We start from the raw sequence: 13115 nt of genomic DNA on the forward strand, positions 1-13115 counted from the left end.
TGTGGAATATGTCCGAGCGAGAAAGGTGATTTGTGTGTGTGTGTGTGTGTGTGTGTGTGTGTGTGTGTGTGTGTGTGTGTGTGTGTGTGTGTGTGTGTGTGTGTGTGTTTGGGGGGTACATTTGGCTCCTTTCTTTTCTATGAAAACCTACTAGTACCACAGGAAAGCAGTTTTCAGGGTAGTTTAAGAAAAGATACAACATGCCATGATTGGCCTTATAGCTGGCGGGAAAAATGGTACTCTGTTCTTGGCTATGCAGAATTATTGTCGGCTGTTTTTAACTAATTTTGGCACTTTCTGAAAAATATAAAGACTGGTACCACACGAAGGCAATTTTCATGATAGTTTCAAAATATTATGACGCGCCACGAATGGTAAAGTTGCTGAGAAGAAAACAAGCAGGGAAATATTTGAAACCATTGAAGGCAAGAAATTTGCACATAAAATTTTGGCTGATATACAGTGTTCTTGCTCGCTTCGCTCCTTTGAACAGTGAATATGGCTTGATGGTGTACCATGTAGCAGTGTGAGGTATGGTAGTGTGAAGTGTGGCAGTGTGAGGCGTGGAAGTGTGAGGTGTGGCAGTGTAAGATGTGGGAGTGTAAAATGTGGGAGTGTGAGATGTGATAGTGTGTGGTGTGACAGCGTTAGGTGTGGCAGTGTGATGTGTAACAGTGTTTGGTGTGACAGTGTAAGATGTGGCATTGTGAGGTGTGGCAGTATGTGGTGTAGCAGTGTGAGGTGTGGCAGTGTGAAGTTTGGCAATGTCAGATGTGACAATGTGTGATGTGATAGTAAGATGTGTGGCTATGCGTGGTGTGGCAGTGAGAGGTTTGGCAGTGTGTAATGTGGCAGTGTATTTATAACAGAGAGATGTGTAGCAGCGTGTCGCGCAGCAGGTGTCAATGTCTCATAAGAAATACCAAAATAGCTAAGGTACAAAGGTGATGCGGCAGCAGGAAGATCAGATGCAACAAGTCGTTTATCAGGCAGACGTTGCTTCACAGAGCACAGGTGTGGCAGTGGGAGGTGCGGAGGTGTGGTGTGATGAGTAAGCTTTGAGGGTGGTGTGGTGTGGTGTGGTGTGGCGTGGTGTGATAGCGGGAGGGATAGGAAATGCAGGTGTGGTAGTCTGTTATTAAGACCTAGTAAATTAACCCAGCAGCTGTGCATTCACCGATTTAATGGTTACAAGGAAATCTTGCATATAGTTGCAAGTTCTGTCCTCCTAAAGCAAAATAATAAAGTGCCGGTAAGTGGAAGGATTTGACTTGGTTAAATAAAGGCAAAAGTGGCTTCAAAACTGTCGCATTCTCAGAGTTAACACCTCACGTTATGTCAGTTCAATTCTTCCATTTCACCAGTCGACAGGATTGTAAAATATTATATCTCTTTACAGAAGCCTTAGTCACATAGGGGTTGGTTAAGCACAAATCGCTGCCGTGGCCCCCTGCCGCTTCCCATCAGGCTGCCCCCTCTCCGTTCCATACCACTCTAATCCACATGCCTCTCCACCTCACTGCACCTCATTCTCGGTATTCTTCTTCTGTCTCCTTCCATCTCTATCACAATCTCCTATTCTCGTTTTACTCTAACTTGGCCTAAAATTGTCGTCTCTCTGTTTTAAATTCTGAGTAATAACAATAAATTAACTCTTGAATATGGTGCTAGTCACGAAAAGAGCTATGGGAAGGATGTAGAGCCGCAGCAATGTCTATTTCCGCCACGACTTATGTGGAATATGCAGCAAAAGGGCAAAAATCTAGGTCAAGCTCAGATGACAGGAGTGTAGTCAGTCTTTCACTCTCCATTTCCTCCATACCTACACCTTCAGTATTATCCACGTCAGTACCACAACGTTCCCGTGCACCCCTATTTGTATGCCTGTCCCTTTGCGTAACTCTACATGCTCTTTTCGGATATATTTCTCTCGTTTCATTCATTATTTCTGCCTTTCCAGGCAATTTCCAAGCTTGACTGCCACACGTTAGAGTGAGGACCAGAAAACTGTCAGGGACTGATATATTTTCTATACCCTTTTCACGCTAACTTAGCCCAAGTTTTCGTCCTTTCGCAGCCAGTTTCTCATAAGTCAAGAGCAGAAAAAGACAATACTACAGCCCTTCGTCCTTCCCATAGCACTGCTTCGTGACTAGCACTGCATTGTAGTGCTAACCCTTTATTACAATTGAGCATTCAAGATGGAGAGAGGTCAATTTTAGGCCAAGACATAGTAAAAGGAGTATAGGCCAACTGCCTTTTTCCTTGTCCTCACCCTCATTGTACAACTCCCTGCAGATAAAACTGACACAGGCTCGTATTCTCGTCGGGTAAGGAAGCTCTCTAACACCTCTTCCTTGGTGATTTATTTTTGGATCTGGCTCGTTCATATCCCTTTGCACGCGAATTATGCAGAGGGAGGCAATGTTGAAAGGATTTATATACCGTACAAGAGTACAGTAAGGTGTAATAAGCCAAATGAATCGCTTGGGAAAAGGTGCTAGGGAGCTTCCTTAACCAACGATAATACGGGCCCGTATCTTCATTATAGTTGTTGATGGAGGGATGAAATGGAGAGGTATATGAGTGAGGGGTGTGTGAGCTGGGGGCAGGGCAGTGAAACGGCTGGGGACAGGGCGACATGGAGGCGATTTGTTTGTGGCCACCGCTTACCGGATAGATAGATAGATAGACATAGATATATACATGATAAGGATGTACTGAGTCACAGTTACCTGTAAATACTGTTGTAATTTTGATCTTCTTTTCGGAGTAATCACAGACAATTCAAGCATTAACCTCTATCCCAACTCCTCCTTCCCTCCCATCGCTTCACCCCGACCTGTCACACCAACACGCCCTCCCCTACCACTGCTTGTTTGCACTCCCGCCCTCCCTCGAAACCCGTCGGTCAAAAACGACTCGGCCTGCTCTTCCTAGGGCCAAGGCGGCGTTCACACCACTTCTAATGCAAGAATTTACCGATACTCCCAGTCCTTCATGTATGCAACAGATCAACTCTGGAACCTTCTGCCTCTGTCTGTATTTCCCCCTGTCTATGACCTCCAGGCTTTTAAGCGCAGTGTGTCCAGGCATTTCAAAATGAACGGATCTTGATTTTTTTTTTCTAGGAGGGAACAACATTGCCAATTTTTGGCCTTTGGTCCTTACTTTCTTGCATTAAAAATTTTTTTGCATGCGCAGGAGGTGCAGGTGGGAGTTTTGCGTCACTATATCTTGCACAAGTGGCCTCACTGGACGTGGGCGGGTGTGGGCGGGAACTGCGAGTTAATATGATACTGAAGTCCCGCCCACGTCAGTAAGTATTCGGCAAGCCAAGACCCCTCAAAAAAACTTTTGATTGCATTTTTTGTTCAAAGCTGACAACTATGCTAGAAAGTATCATTATGGTATACGGTTTTAGAAACACCAGATTGCCAAAATGCCATTTGACCATTAAGGTCAAATTTGGTCAAAAGGTCAAATAAGGTCAAATTTTGTGTTTTCCCTCTTTTGTTGTGTACTTCCAAATAATGTAAGGTTTGGCAAGAAACACTGAGGAATTAATGAGACACAAGGGTTTTAAGTTGCAAAATAATAGGTAATTGTGAAAGAAATTATGATTTAACATGTTCGTTACTCCATTATGGATTGGATTACACACAAAGTAAAGATTCGTTCCTTTAACGTCACTTCTTCCTGGAAATAAAATCACGTTCTTCATCAAGAAGGCACCACGATGGTTGAATATCATTTTCCTGTGTCCCATTACCTTTAGCAATTAATGTTGCTGTTAAAATCCTTAAGATTTATCCAGACCATGTCCACTGTCTGCGATGTTAAGGCATCCGTCTGCATCACAACCGCATGCAGGTAAACATGGTTGCCCCATCCGATGACAAATGCAAGCTTATGTGCGGTACTTGGTTTTGCATCCAAAAGTAACGAACTCCAAACAGCTGGTTGGAACAGATGGCTTCCATAACCACACCACTTCTAACCGTTTGTCCAATACCTGCCAACCTCCTGTCTCCTGAGGGCTTGGGATAACGACTTCAGGTTTGTTTACCTGCAGCCACACTTTGGACTGGTGGTTGGCACGTGAGAGATGTAACTTCAGTGTGTCACTCGTTGGTGGCAACATTTCAATCACTTTTTTTCCTTTCTGGAACAAGTCACGTCTGGCCCTATCAACACCCGAAGTACAGCACGGTGCCTTGTACAACATACATACAAACTCTCAACTTTGCCTAACGGACCATCTCTACCAACACCTTGCAACAGCTCTGGATGTTGCAAATACACACTCTAACACGATTACTTCCCATGTCCAGCAAAGGACGAGACAGTATCGCAGCCAGTTATGGCATGAAAGCCAAGCACATTCTCCACTACTACTCGAGGGAGATTCTTGCTGATGACGTGCACAAGAAAGCATTCCTGCTCCTTAGAAGTGCTGCTTATCATCCACACTTGGCACGGTTTGTTCCTGGTTAAGTGAATGAGAAGAGGAGGACGTCTGTGTCACGACACTTGACGATTATGCTTTGAAATCCAGCATCAATGGGTTCAAGGGCATGGAGGACGATCCTTGCGTCCTCCTCCTTGTGGTTTGCCTGTAGTGTTGGGATGACATCCCGTGTTGTCGAATATCCGTCTGGTTTGCTGCCACCAACAACAATCTCCTTGTCTCTGCCATTGTGCGTGGCAAGTCTGCCACTTAGGCGCATGGCAAGGTCTTCCTTGTTTTCATCTAAAGAGATGTTCTTCCATGCTTGGGGAAGTGGAAGATCCTCCTGGTTGACTACCTTTCGGATTGGTCTCTTCATTTGCCCAGCTCTTTTGGTCCTCTTAGCTGACGTGATAGATTAAAGGCATGTACTGGTAAAACAACGTCAGTCCTGGAAACCATGCCACTGAACTACTTCACCACAGTCTTCTCGAAGTTTTTGGCATAGTCATCGAAGGTCTTGCACTTTGGTGGCTTCTCTGGGGACTGAATCAATGCATGGCCATTGATTATGATGCATGTTTTTCCTGTTGTATCGGGTGTTCCTTTGACTTTCTCTACACCAAGATCAGTGGTTAGCAAGTGAAGCATTGCAGACTTCTGGATACTGTTCATCGTTTTATCTGTGTTTACCAAACTAGATGGTACAACTGACAGTTCTTGTTCGAATACTTCCTGAAAAACCAATGCATTAATGAGAATTTGACATTTATATTCAAAGACTTCCTCACATTTACCTACTATGGAATTTAAAACCTTTGTATCATATTAGTTCCTCAGTATTTCATGCCAGGTCTAACATTATTGTAAAGTACAAGATGAAAAAGGGAAACACAAAATTTGACCTTATTTGAACCTTTGACCTCCAAATTTGACCTTAAAGGTCAAATGCCATTTGGCAACCGGGTGATTCTAAGTGCCTGGACCATAGTGATACTTTCTAGCACGGTTGCCAACTTTGAACAAAAAAAAGCCATCAAAAGTTTTTTTAGGCATATTTCCTGAGGTTGGCCTGCCGACTAAAGCATTTGGGATAGTATTCTGGTGCGGTTAGGAAAGTTACTAACACCTCTTCCTTACCGGTTTATTTTTTATTCTGCTCCGTTAATATATTTTTGTGTGTCGATAGGAAGCTTACTAACATCTCTTCTTTACCGGTTTATTTCTGATTCTGCTCCGTTACTATACTCCTGCTTGTCGCTGGGAAGATACCTAGCACCTCTTCCTTACCTGTTTATTTCTGATTATGTTCCATTACTATATTCTTGTGTGTTATTCATGCGATCTATGTGTAACTTGTGGTTAACACACATACCGTGACTAATTCGCCTCTGACAGTGGTTAAGACGAAGGTGTGAATGATGTCTGACCTACTGTGTTCCCTCAGCGATTTATTTTGATAGGTCTGGTTACAATACACATGTACGTTATTTATGCACAGTACGGCAATCTTTGAAGGATTTGTATAACAGAGCAGAGCAGTAAGGTGTAATGAGCAAAATAAATCACTTAGGTAAAGGTGTTAGGATCTACCTTAACCAATGAGAATACGGACCATGGACACCTCTATACTGTCAGGACGAGAACGATGATGTAGTTGATGATGATGATGATGATGATGATGATGATGATATTGTAGTTGATAATGATGATGATGATGATGATGATGATGATGATGATATTGTAGTTGATAATGATGATGATGATGATATTGTAGTTGATGATGATGATGATGATGATGATGATGATGTTGTAGTTGATGATGATGATGATGATGATATTGTAGTTGATGATGATGACGTAGTTGATGACGATGATGTTGTAGTTGATGATGATGATTATGATGTTGTAGTTGATGATGATGATGATGATGATGTTGTAGTTGATGATGATGATGATGATGTTGTAGTTGATGATGATGATGATGATGATGATGATGATGATAGTGTAGTTGATGATGATGATGACGATGATATTGTAGTTGATGAAGATGATGATGATGATGTTCTAATTGATGATGATGATGTAATTGATGATGATGATGATGTTCTAGTTGATGATGATGATGTAATTGATGATGATGATGATGTTGTAGTTGATGATGATGATGACGATGATGTAGCTGCTACTGATGATCTATCTATCTATTGCCAGACGCCATAATCCCGTACAGGGTGGCCATTTGACCCTGAGTTATTTGTTTTACAGGGAGGGGCACTAACCCTCCACCAACCCACTTGACACGTAGGGAGCACGTATGGTTTGGTTATATGGTTACCACCCACCGTTGTAAATGGTTTCTTGGCTTACAGGAAACCATTTGGCTTGTCACGCAACGTAAAGCCACCTGTAACGGAAAGAAAAGCAATAAGTAGTGACAGTAAAGATGGGAGAAATAGGAAGAGAGGAGGGCAGGCACAGAAAAAGAATGATAAAGGCTAAGGAAGAAGTAGGCAGCACTACATCAAGTGAGTGGATGATGGTCGCCTATTACGATTTTTTTTTATAACAGAGCAGAGGAAGGAAAAACAAATGAATTTAAAAAAATAATCCATACACCAGATTACTGGTGTCCTCTGTTCATAAAATATCTGTAACAGTTTGACTTGAACAGCTGTGGGTTGAAGTTTGGGGGAAAACAACTCTGGTGAAGCGAGTTCCAGAGTGATGCAGGTCGGGGAATAAAAGAATTCTGATAGGCAGAAGTTCTGCAATACAGCTGTGTGACATTCAAGTCATGAGCGCTACCAGATGCCCGTGTAGCACGAGGGAAGACATGGAGAGGTGACACCATGGACGCAACTATGTCTGAGCATTTGCTATAAAAATATGTGTAAAATAAAGCAAGGGGGGCAACATTCCTTCTTACTTGTAGGGGAGGTACTGTAGTGTATTTATAATGGCAGGGTTATTAATAATTCCAACCAGTGCCGGATTTGGGATGTGGGGGGCCTGGGTCCCGTTTTGGTGGGGGGCCCATCCCAAGCATCAAATTAGCATGGTGCTAAATGAAAATACATTTTTAACCCTGGCACTGTTTCAACGATATGCTCGCTTGCACAATACAACTCGACGACCTATGATACTATATTCAGAAATTGATGTCATTAAGGATCAGGTAAAAACGATACTTTCTGAAAAATCTTGACATTAATTAGCCCTGAAGGAGAAAAACAGAGCAGCCCTGAAATGCACTGAACACTTCCTAGCAAATCACATAAAACAGAATAATCACGAAGCGAGGAAAAAAAAAAAATCTCACGCGTGCACTTACCATTCAACACTTGTATAGACTGTTCATTGAACGAACAGTTTCTAGAAATCTGGTCTAGTCCACGTGCTTTCCGCATTTTTCTAATGGAAAATTCTCTTATTAAATCATCAAAATCCAATGAGCGTAGGATGTCCGAGTCATTTCTCATGACTGTCAAATTCACAAGTCACTCCTGTGCCCTGCTTGTTCGTAGGCGATTCTCAATCAATTTCAGCTTGAAAAACAAAAACAAAAACAGGCTCAGCACTGCAGTTGCTCACCATTACAGCCAGGTACAAATTCAGAGCTACCTCCACACTGGGGTAAATATCTAGCACATGCTTATCGTGGATAAGTTTGTAGAGAAATAGCTCAGCGCTAACGTCGTTTGTCTCTTCGTCAGCATAATATTCGCAAAAGCAGCAAACTGGACGAGCTCATCAGGAAATGAAGTCTCCAGATCGTTGGGATAGACATCCAGTAATTTCTTAGCTGCTCTAGACAGCTCTTCAGAGGATAGCTTTGTCAGTCGTCCAAAGCAGCCAAAGCGACCTGACATCAGTCCATACGCATGCAGCTGTTGGTTAAGGGAAGCTATGAACTGATTGATGACAGGAATGAAATCCTCTGACAGTGACAACAAGTGATCAAATATGAACACTTGTTGGCGGCTGGCACCGGCCAGATTCAGTTTTTCAATAATAAAAATAATAATAATAATAATAATATTAATAATAATAATAATAATAATAATAATAATCTGTTTTTTTTTTTTTTTTCTCAAAAGCGCCAGTTCTTCCATAGAGAATTCACAAGCGCTCGACAGACATATACGTTGTTTTTACAGTTACAAGAATTGTGACATCTTTCATATACAATACATACTTCATCAGTAAAAAACAAAACAAAATATATATATATATATATATATATATATATATATATGAAAGTGGCAATAATTAAACTCTATAATCATCCGTCATAGTACCTCTCTCCAGGTCATAGCATTTTGATAAAAGAAAGGTTTTCAGCTGTCTCTTGAAGGATTCAGCAGAAAGGAGTTGTCTCATGGACAATGGCAATCTGTTATATAATCTAGGGGCTCTATATACAAAAAAATAATCAAAGAAAGATGACTGGTGAATGGCTCCAGGCTCATCAAGACACAAGGAATCATCTTCACTACGTAGGCTAACATCACACCTGGGCGTGCCGATGGGAGTTTTAGCAGTTCAGCAAGATACTTCGGTTCACCAAACTTAAAAACCTTGAATATAATAAGACACAATTTAAATTCAATTCTAGCCTTTACTGGTAACCAATGCAGCTCAATTAGGAACGGTGTAGTCGAGGTTCTCGGGGGGAGACCAAAGATAGGCCGTGCTGCCCTGTTCAACACAGACTGAACTTCTGTTAGTATATTATTTGGAAGGCCGATCCACAGTAAATTACAATAATCAACACGAGACAAGACCACTGCATGGACCAATGTTACGAGGCAACGTCTATTCAGGAATTTTCTCACAGAGTACAGATTTCTGACATGCAAGTTGCACCCTCTGACAACTTGATTAATATGCTCTTTGTATTTTAATTTTGAATTAAAATAAACACCCAGATTTCGAACAGAACAGACTGGATGAAGCTGTGGCACACCAATGTTGAGAGCCAGGGCATTATCAGTGTCATTACCAAATTCCTTAAAGAAAGATTATTCATACATTTACCCCTTGCCAATATAGGTACATGTATAAGGGAAAAAATATTCATTTAAAAATTAATGGCATATGTTCTGCATTTTCATTTTCTAAAAGCTAACATATTAATTGAGTACATCATCCAATCAAGTTCATTACCTCTCCACTCCAGTACCAAATCATGCTTATTCATTATCTGACGGATTTTTCATTACCAAATCGGCCCTGTTTTGGTAATGGAAAATACCAAATGTCAAGTAGCCCAACGTTTGGTGGGAGGCCTCTTCTGGTGGGCCCACCCCTGAGTCCTGCCCTGATCCCAACAGCTTTGTTCTGAATTTTGTCTGGTTGTTTAAGTGTAACTCTCCACATCCTTTCCACAAGGGTTCTCAATCAATTTAATGCTGAGAGCGCACATGACTCCTGTAAAATATAGCTACAGTAACTGCTCGTCAGTGAAGATAAGGATGGTGGTGATGATGATGGTGATCGTGATGATGATGATGATGATGATGGTGATGGTGGTGATGATGATGACTATGATGATGATGATGGTGATAATGATGATGATGATGATGATGATGATGATGATGATGATGACAATGATGGTGATGATGATGATGATGATGGCGATGATGATGGTGATGATGATGATGATGATGATGATGATGATGATGATGTTGATGTTGTTGATGATGATGATAATGATGAGGAAGGTGATGATGATATAGCGTATGATGATGGTGATGATGATGATGATGATGATGATGATGATGATGGCGATGATGATCGTGATGATCATGATGTTAATTGTCAGGTTCCTAGATACTTGTAAATCAAACTCAGGCTCGTATTCTCATCTGGTAAGGAGGCTCCCCAACACCTCTTCCTTAGCGATTTATTGAGACGTCTGATTAATATACTTTTGTAAATTAATTATGAAGTGCATGGTGATGGAGTGATTTAAGTATCACAGAAGAGCATGGCAAGGTATAATAAGCAATATAAATCGCTTAGGAAGAGATGCTAGGGAGATTCCTTAACAGACGTCATTGTTTGATTTGATTTTAATCTTTTATAATTATCACCAGAGGACTGAAGTGGCACATTTCCATTTTGATCTGTGTACCTGCCTATTTATCTGTCTATGTGTCTGTCTATCTATTTGTCTATCTATCAAGTCATCTATCCAGCTATCCATACATCCATCTATCTATATATCTGTCTATCTGTCTGTCAAATCATCCATCAATCCATCTATCTATCTGTCTGTCAAATAATCCATCCACCTATTCATCCATCCATATATCTATCTGTCTGTCTATCTGTCTATCTTTCTATTAACCTTTATCAAATTTTCTATCTACATATCCGTCCATCCATCCACCCATCCATCTGTTTATCTGTCTATCTGCCTGTCTGTCCGTCTACCCACCTTAACATCCATTTGTCTATCTATCCGTCTATTTATCTATCTGTCTATCAAATCATCTATCCATCTATCCATCCACCCATCCATCTATCTGTCTGTCTATCTATCTGTCTATCAAATCATCTATCCATCCACCCATCCATCTATCTGTCTGTCTATCTATCTGTCTATCATATTATCTATCCATCTGTCCATCCACCCATCTGTCTGTCTATTTGTCTATCAAATAACCTATCCATCTATCCATCTATCTGTCTATCTATCTGCTTATCAATCATCCATCCATCTATCCATCCATCCATCCATTTATCTATCTGTCTTTCTATATATCTATCTATCTATCAAATCATCCATCCACCTATCTATCCATCCATCTATCTATCTGTCTGTCTATCTGCCTATCTATCTATTTGTATGTCTATCTATCTATCTGTCTATCTATCTGTCTATCTCTATCTATCGGTGTCTGTTTATCTATGTACGCCTATCAGTCTATCTGTTTATCTGCCCAGCCGTCTAACTCTGTCTAATTATCCATCTATTCATAGTTTACTGTGTGTGTGTGTTAAAAAAATTATCTAATATACTATAGCAGAAGCCGTGTGTGTGTGTGTGTGTGTGTGTGTGTGTGTGTGTGTGTGTGTGTGTGTGTTTTGGGCAGCCGAAACAACACATTCAAATCTCACCAAAATTGGCACAGAAATCGCAAAAAAATAGCTGATGTGAAAAAACTTGGTCCCATCACGATTGAAAAACTTTTACTATATTTAATAAGCGATCACATTTTTGCTAAAAACGCCGCTCCCGGAGTCCGGCATAGGATCTCCATAGAATTTTTTGCCCACAGGTAAAACTAAAATATACTATAGCAGTAGCCGTGTGTCTGTGTGTGTATTTCGGACTTGCGTTCGGACAACTTGGATTCCATTCCCGAAGCTGCAAATAACACGATCAATTGGTTAGCTGCAAAAAATCCAAGTGACAACGTTACACTAGAACAGCACATAAACGCGAGAGCCCTCCGCGGGAGCAAGTGCGAGGACCCCGAAGGGCCCACGAGCACTTGTTGCCACTGTAGCTAAAGGTGTGGCGTTTCTCGTGTTATTGCCATTTACCGCAAGAAGGAATATGGTGATGTCTGAGAACTATATACGCTTATTATGTATGTACGGGTATAGATAGGTAGATAGATGAATAGATAGATACATACATAGATAAATAGATAGACTGATCAATAAGGGGATAGACAGATTGATAGATAGGTGGATTATAGATAGACACATAAATAGATAGATAGATGAAAAAGTGGCTAGATATGTAGATAGATAGATTGATAGATAAACAGATGGATATATAGATGGATAGATAGACGGATAGATAGATAGATGGATAGATATATAGATAGATGAATAGGGACATAGATAAATGGATAGATAGCTAAATAGATTGGGGATAGACTGATAGATAGATAGATCGATAGATAGATGAATAAGTAGACAGAAAGATAAATAGATAGATAGATAAATAGAGATAGAGGAATAGCTGGATTATAGATAGATAGATAGACAGATAGATAGATAGAAAGACAGATAGATAGGTAGTTAGATAGATAGATAGATAGATAGATGAATAGGTGGAGAGATAGATGGAGAGATAAATTGGTAGATGAATACGTTGATAGATAGATAGATAGATAGATAGATAGATAGGTGGATGGGCAGAGACAGAGATAGACAGATAGATAAATCGACAGTTTTACTGATACGTAAAGACATACATAGTATAGGTATATACTGTAGAGACAGAGGCAGACAGAGAGATAGATAGATAGAGATATAGATAGGTAGATTGATAGGTGGATACGTGGATAGATAAATAGATAGACAGACTGATCTTCTGATAAGTGCATAAAGACATAGTATAGATATTTAGAGACAGAGACAGACAGACAGATAGAGAATTGGATAGATAAATGGATAGATAGGTAGACAAAAAGAGAGAGAGAGAGAGAGAGAGAGAGAGAGAGACAGACAGACAGACAGACAGACAGACAGACAGATGGATGGATGGATAGATAGATAGATAGATAGACAGATAGGTAAAAAGACTGATACATAAAGGGATATAGCATATACAAGTGCTCGTGGGCCCTTCGGGGTCCTCGCACTTGCTCCCGCGGAGGGCTCTCGCGTTTATGTGCTGTTCTAGTGTAACGTTGTCACT

Source organism: Coenobita brevimanus, chromosome 73 (assembly GCF_032717465.1).
Source record: "Coenobita brevimanus isolate Jiangsu-jjx chromosome 73, ASM3271746v2, whole genome shotgun sequence".
NCBI lineage: Eukaryota > Metazoa > Arthropoda > Malacostraca > Decapoda > Coenobitidae > Coenobita > Coenobita brevimanus.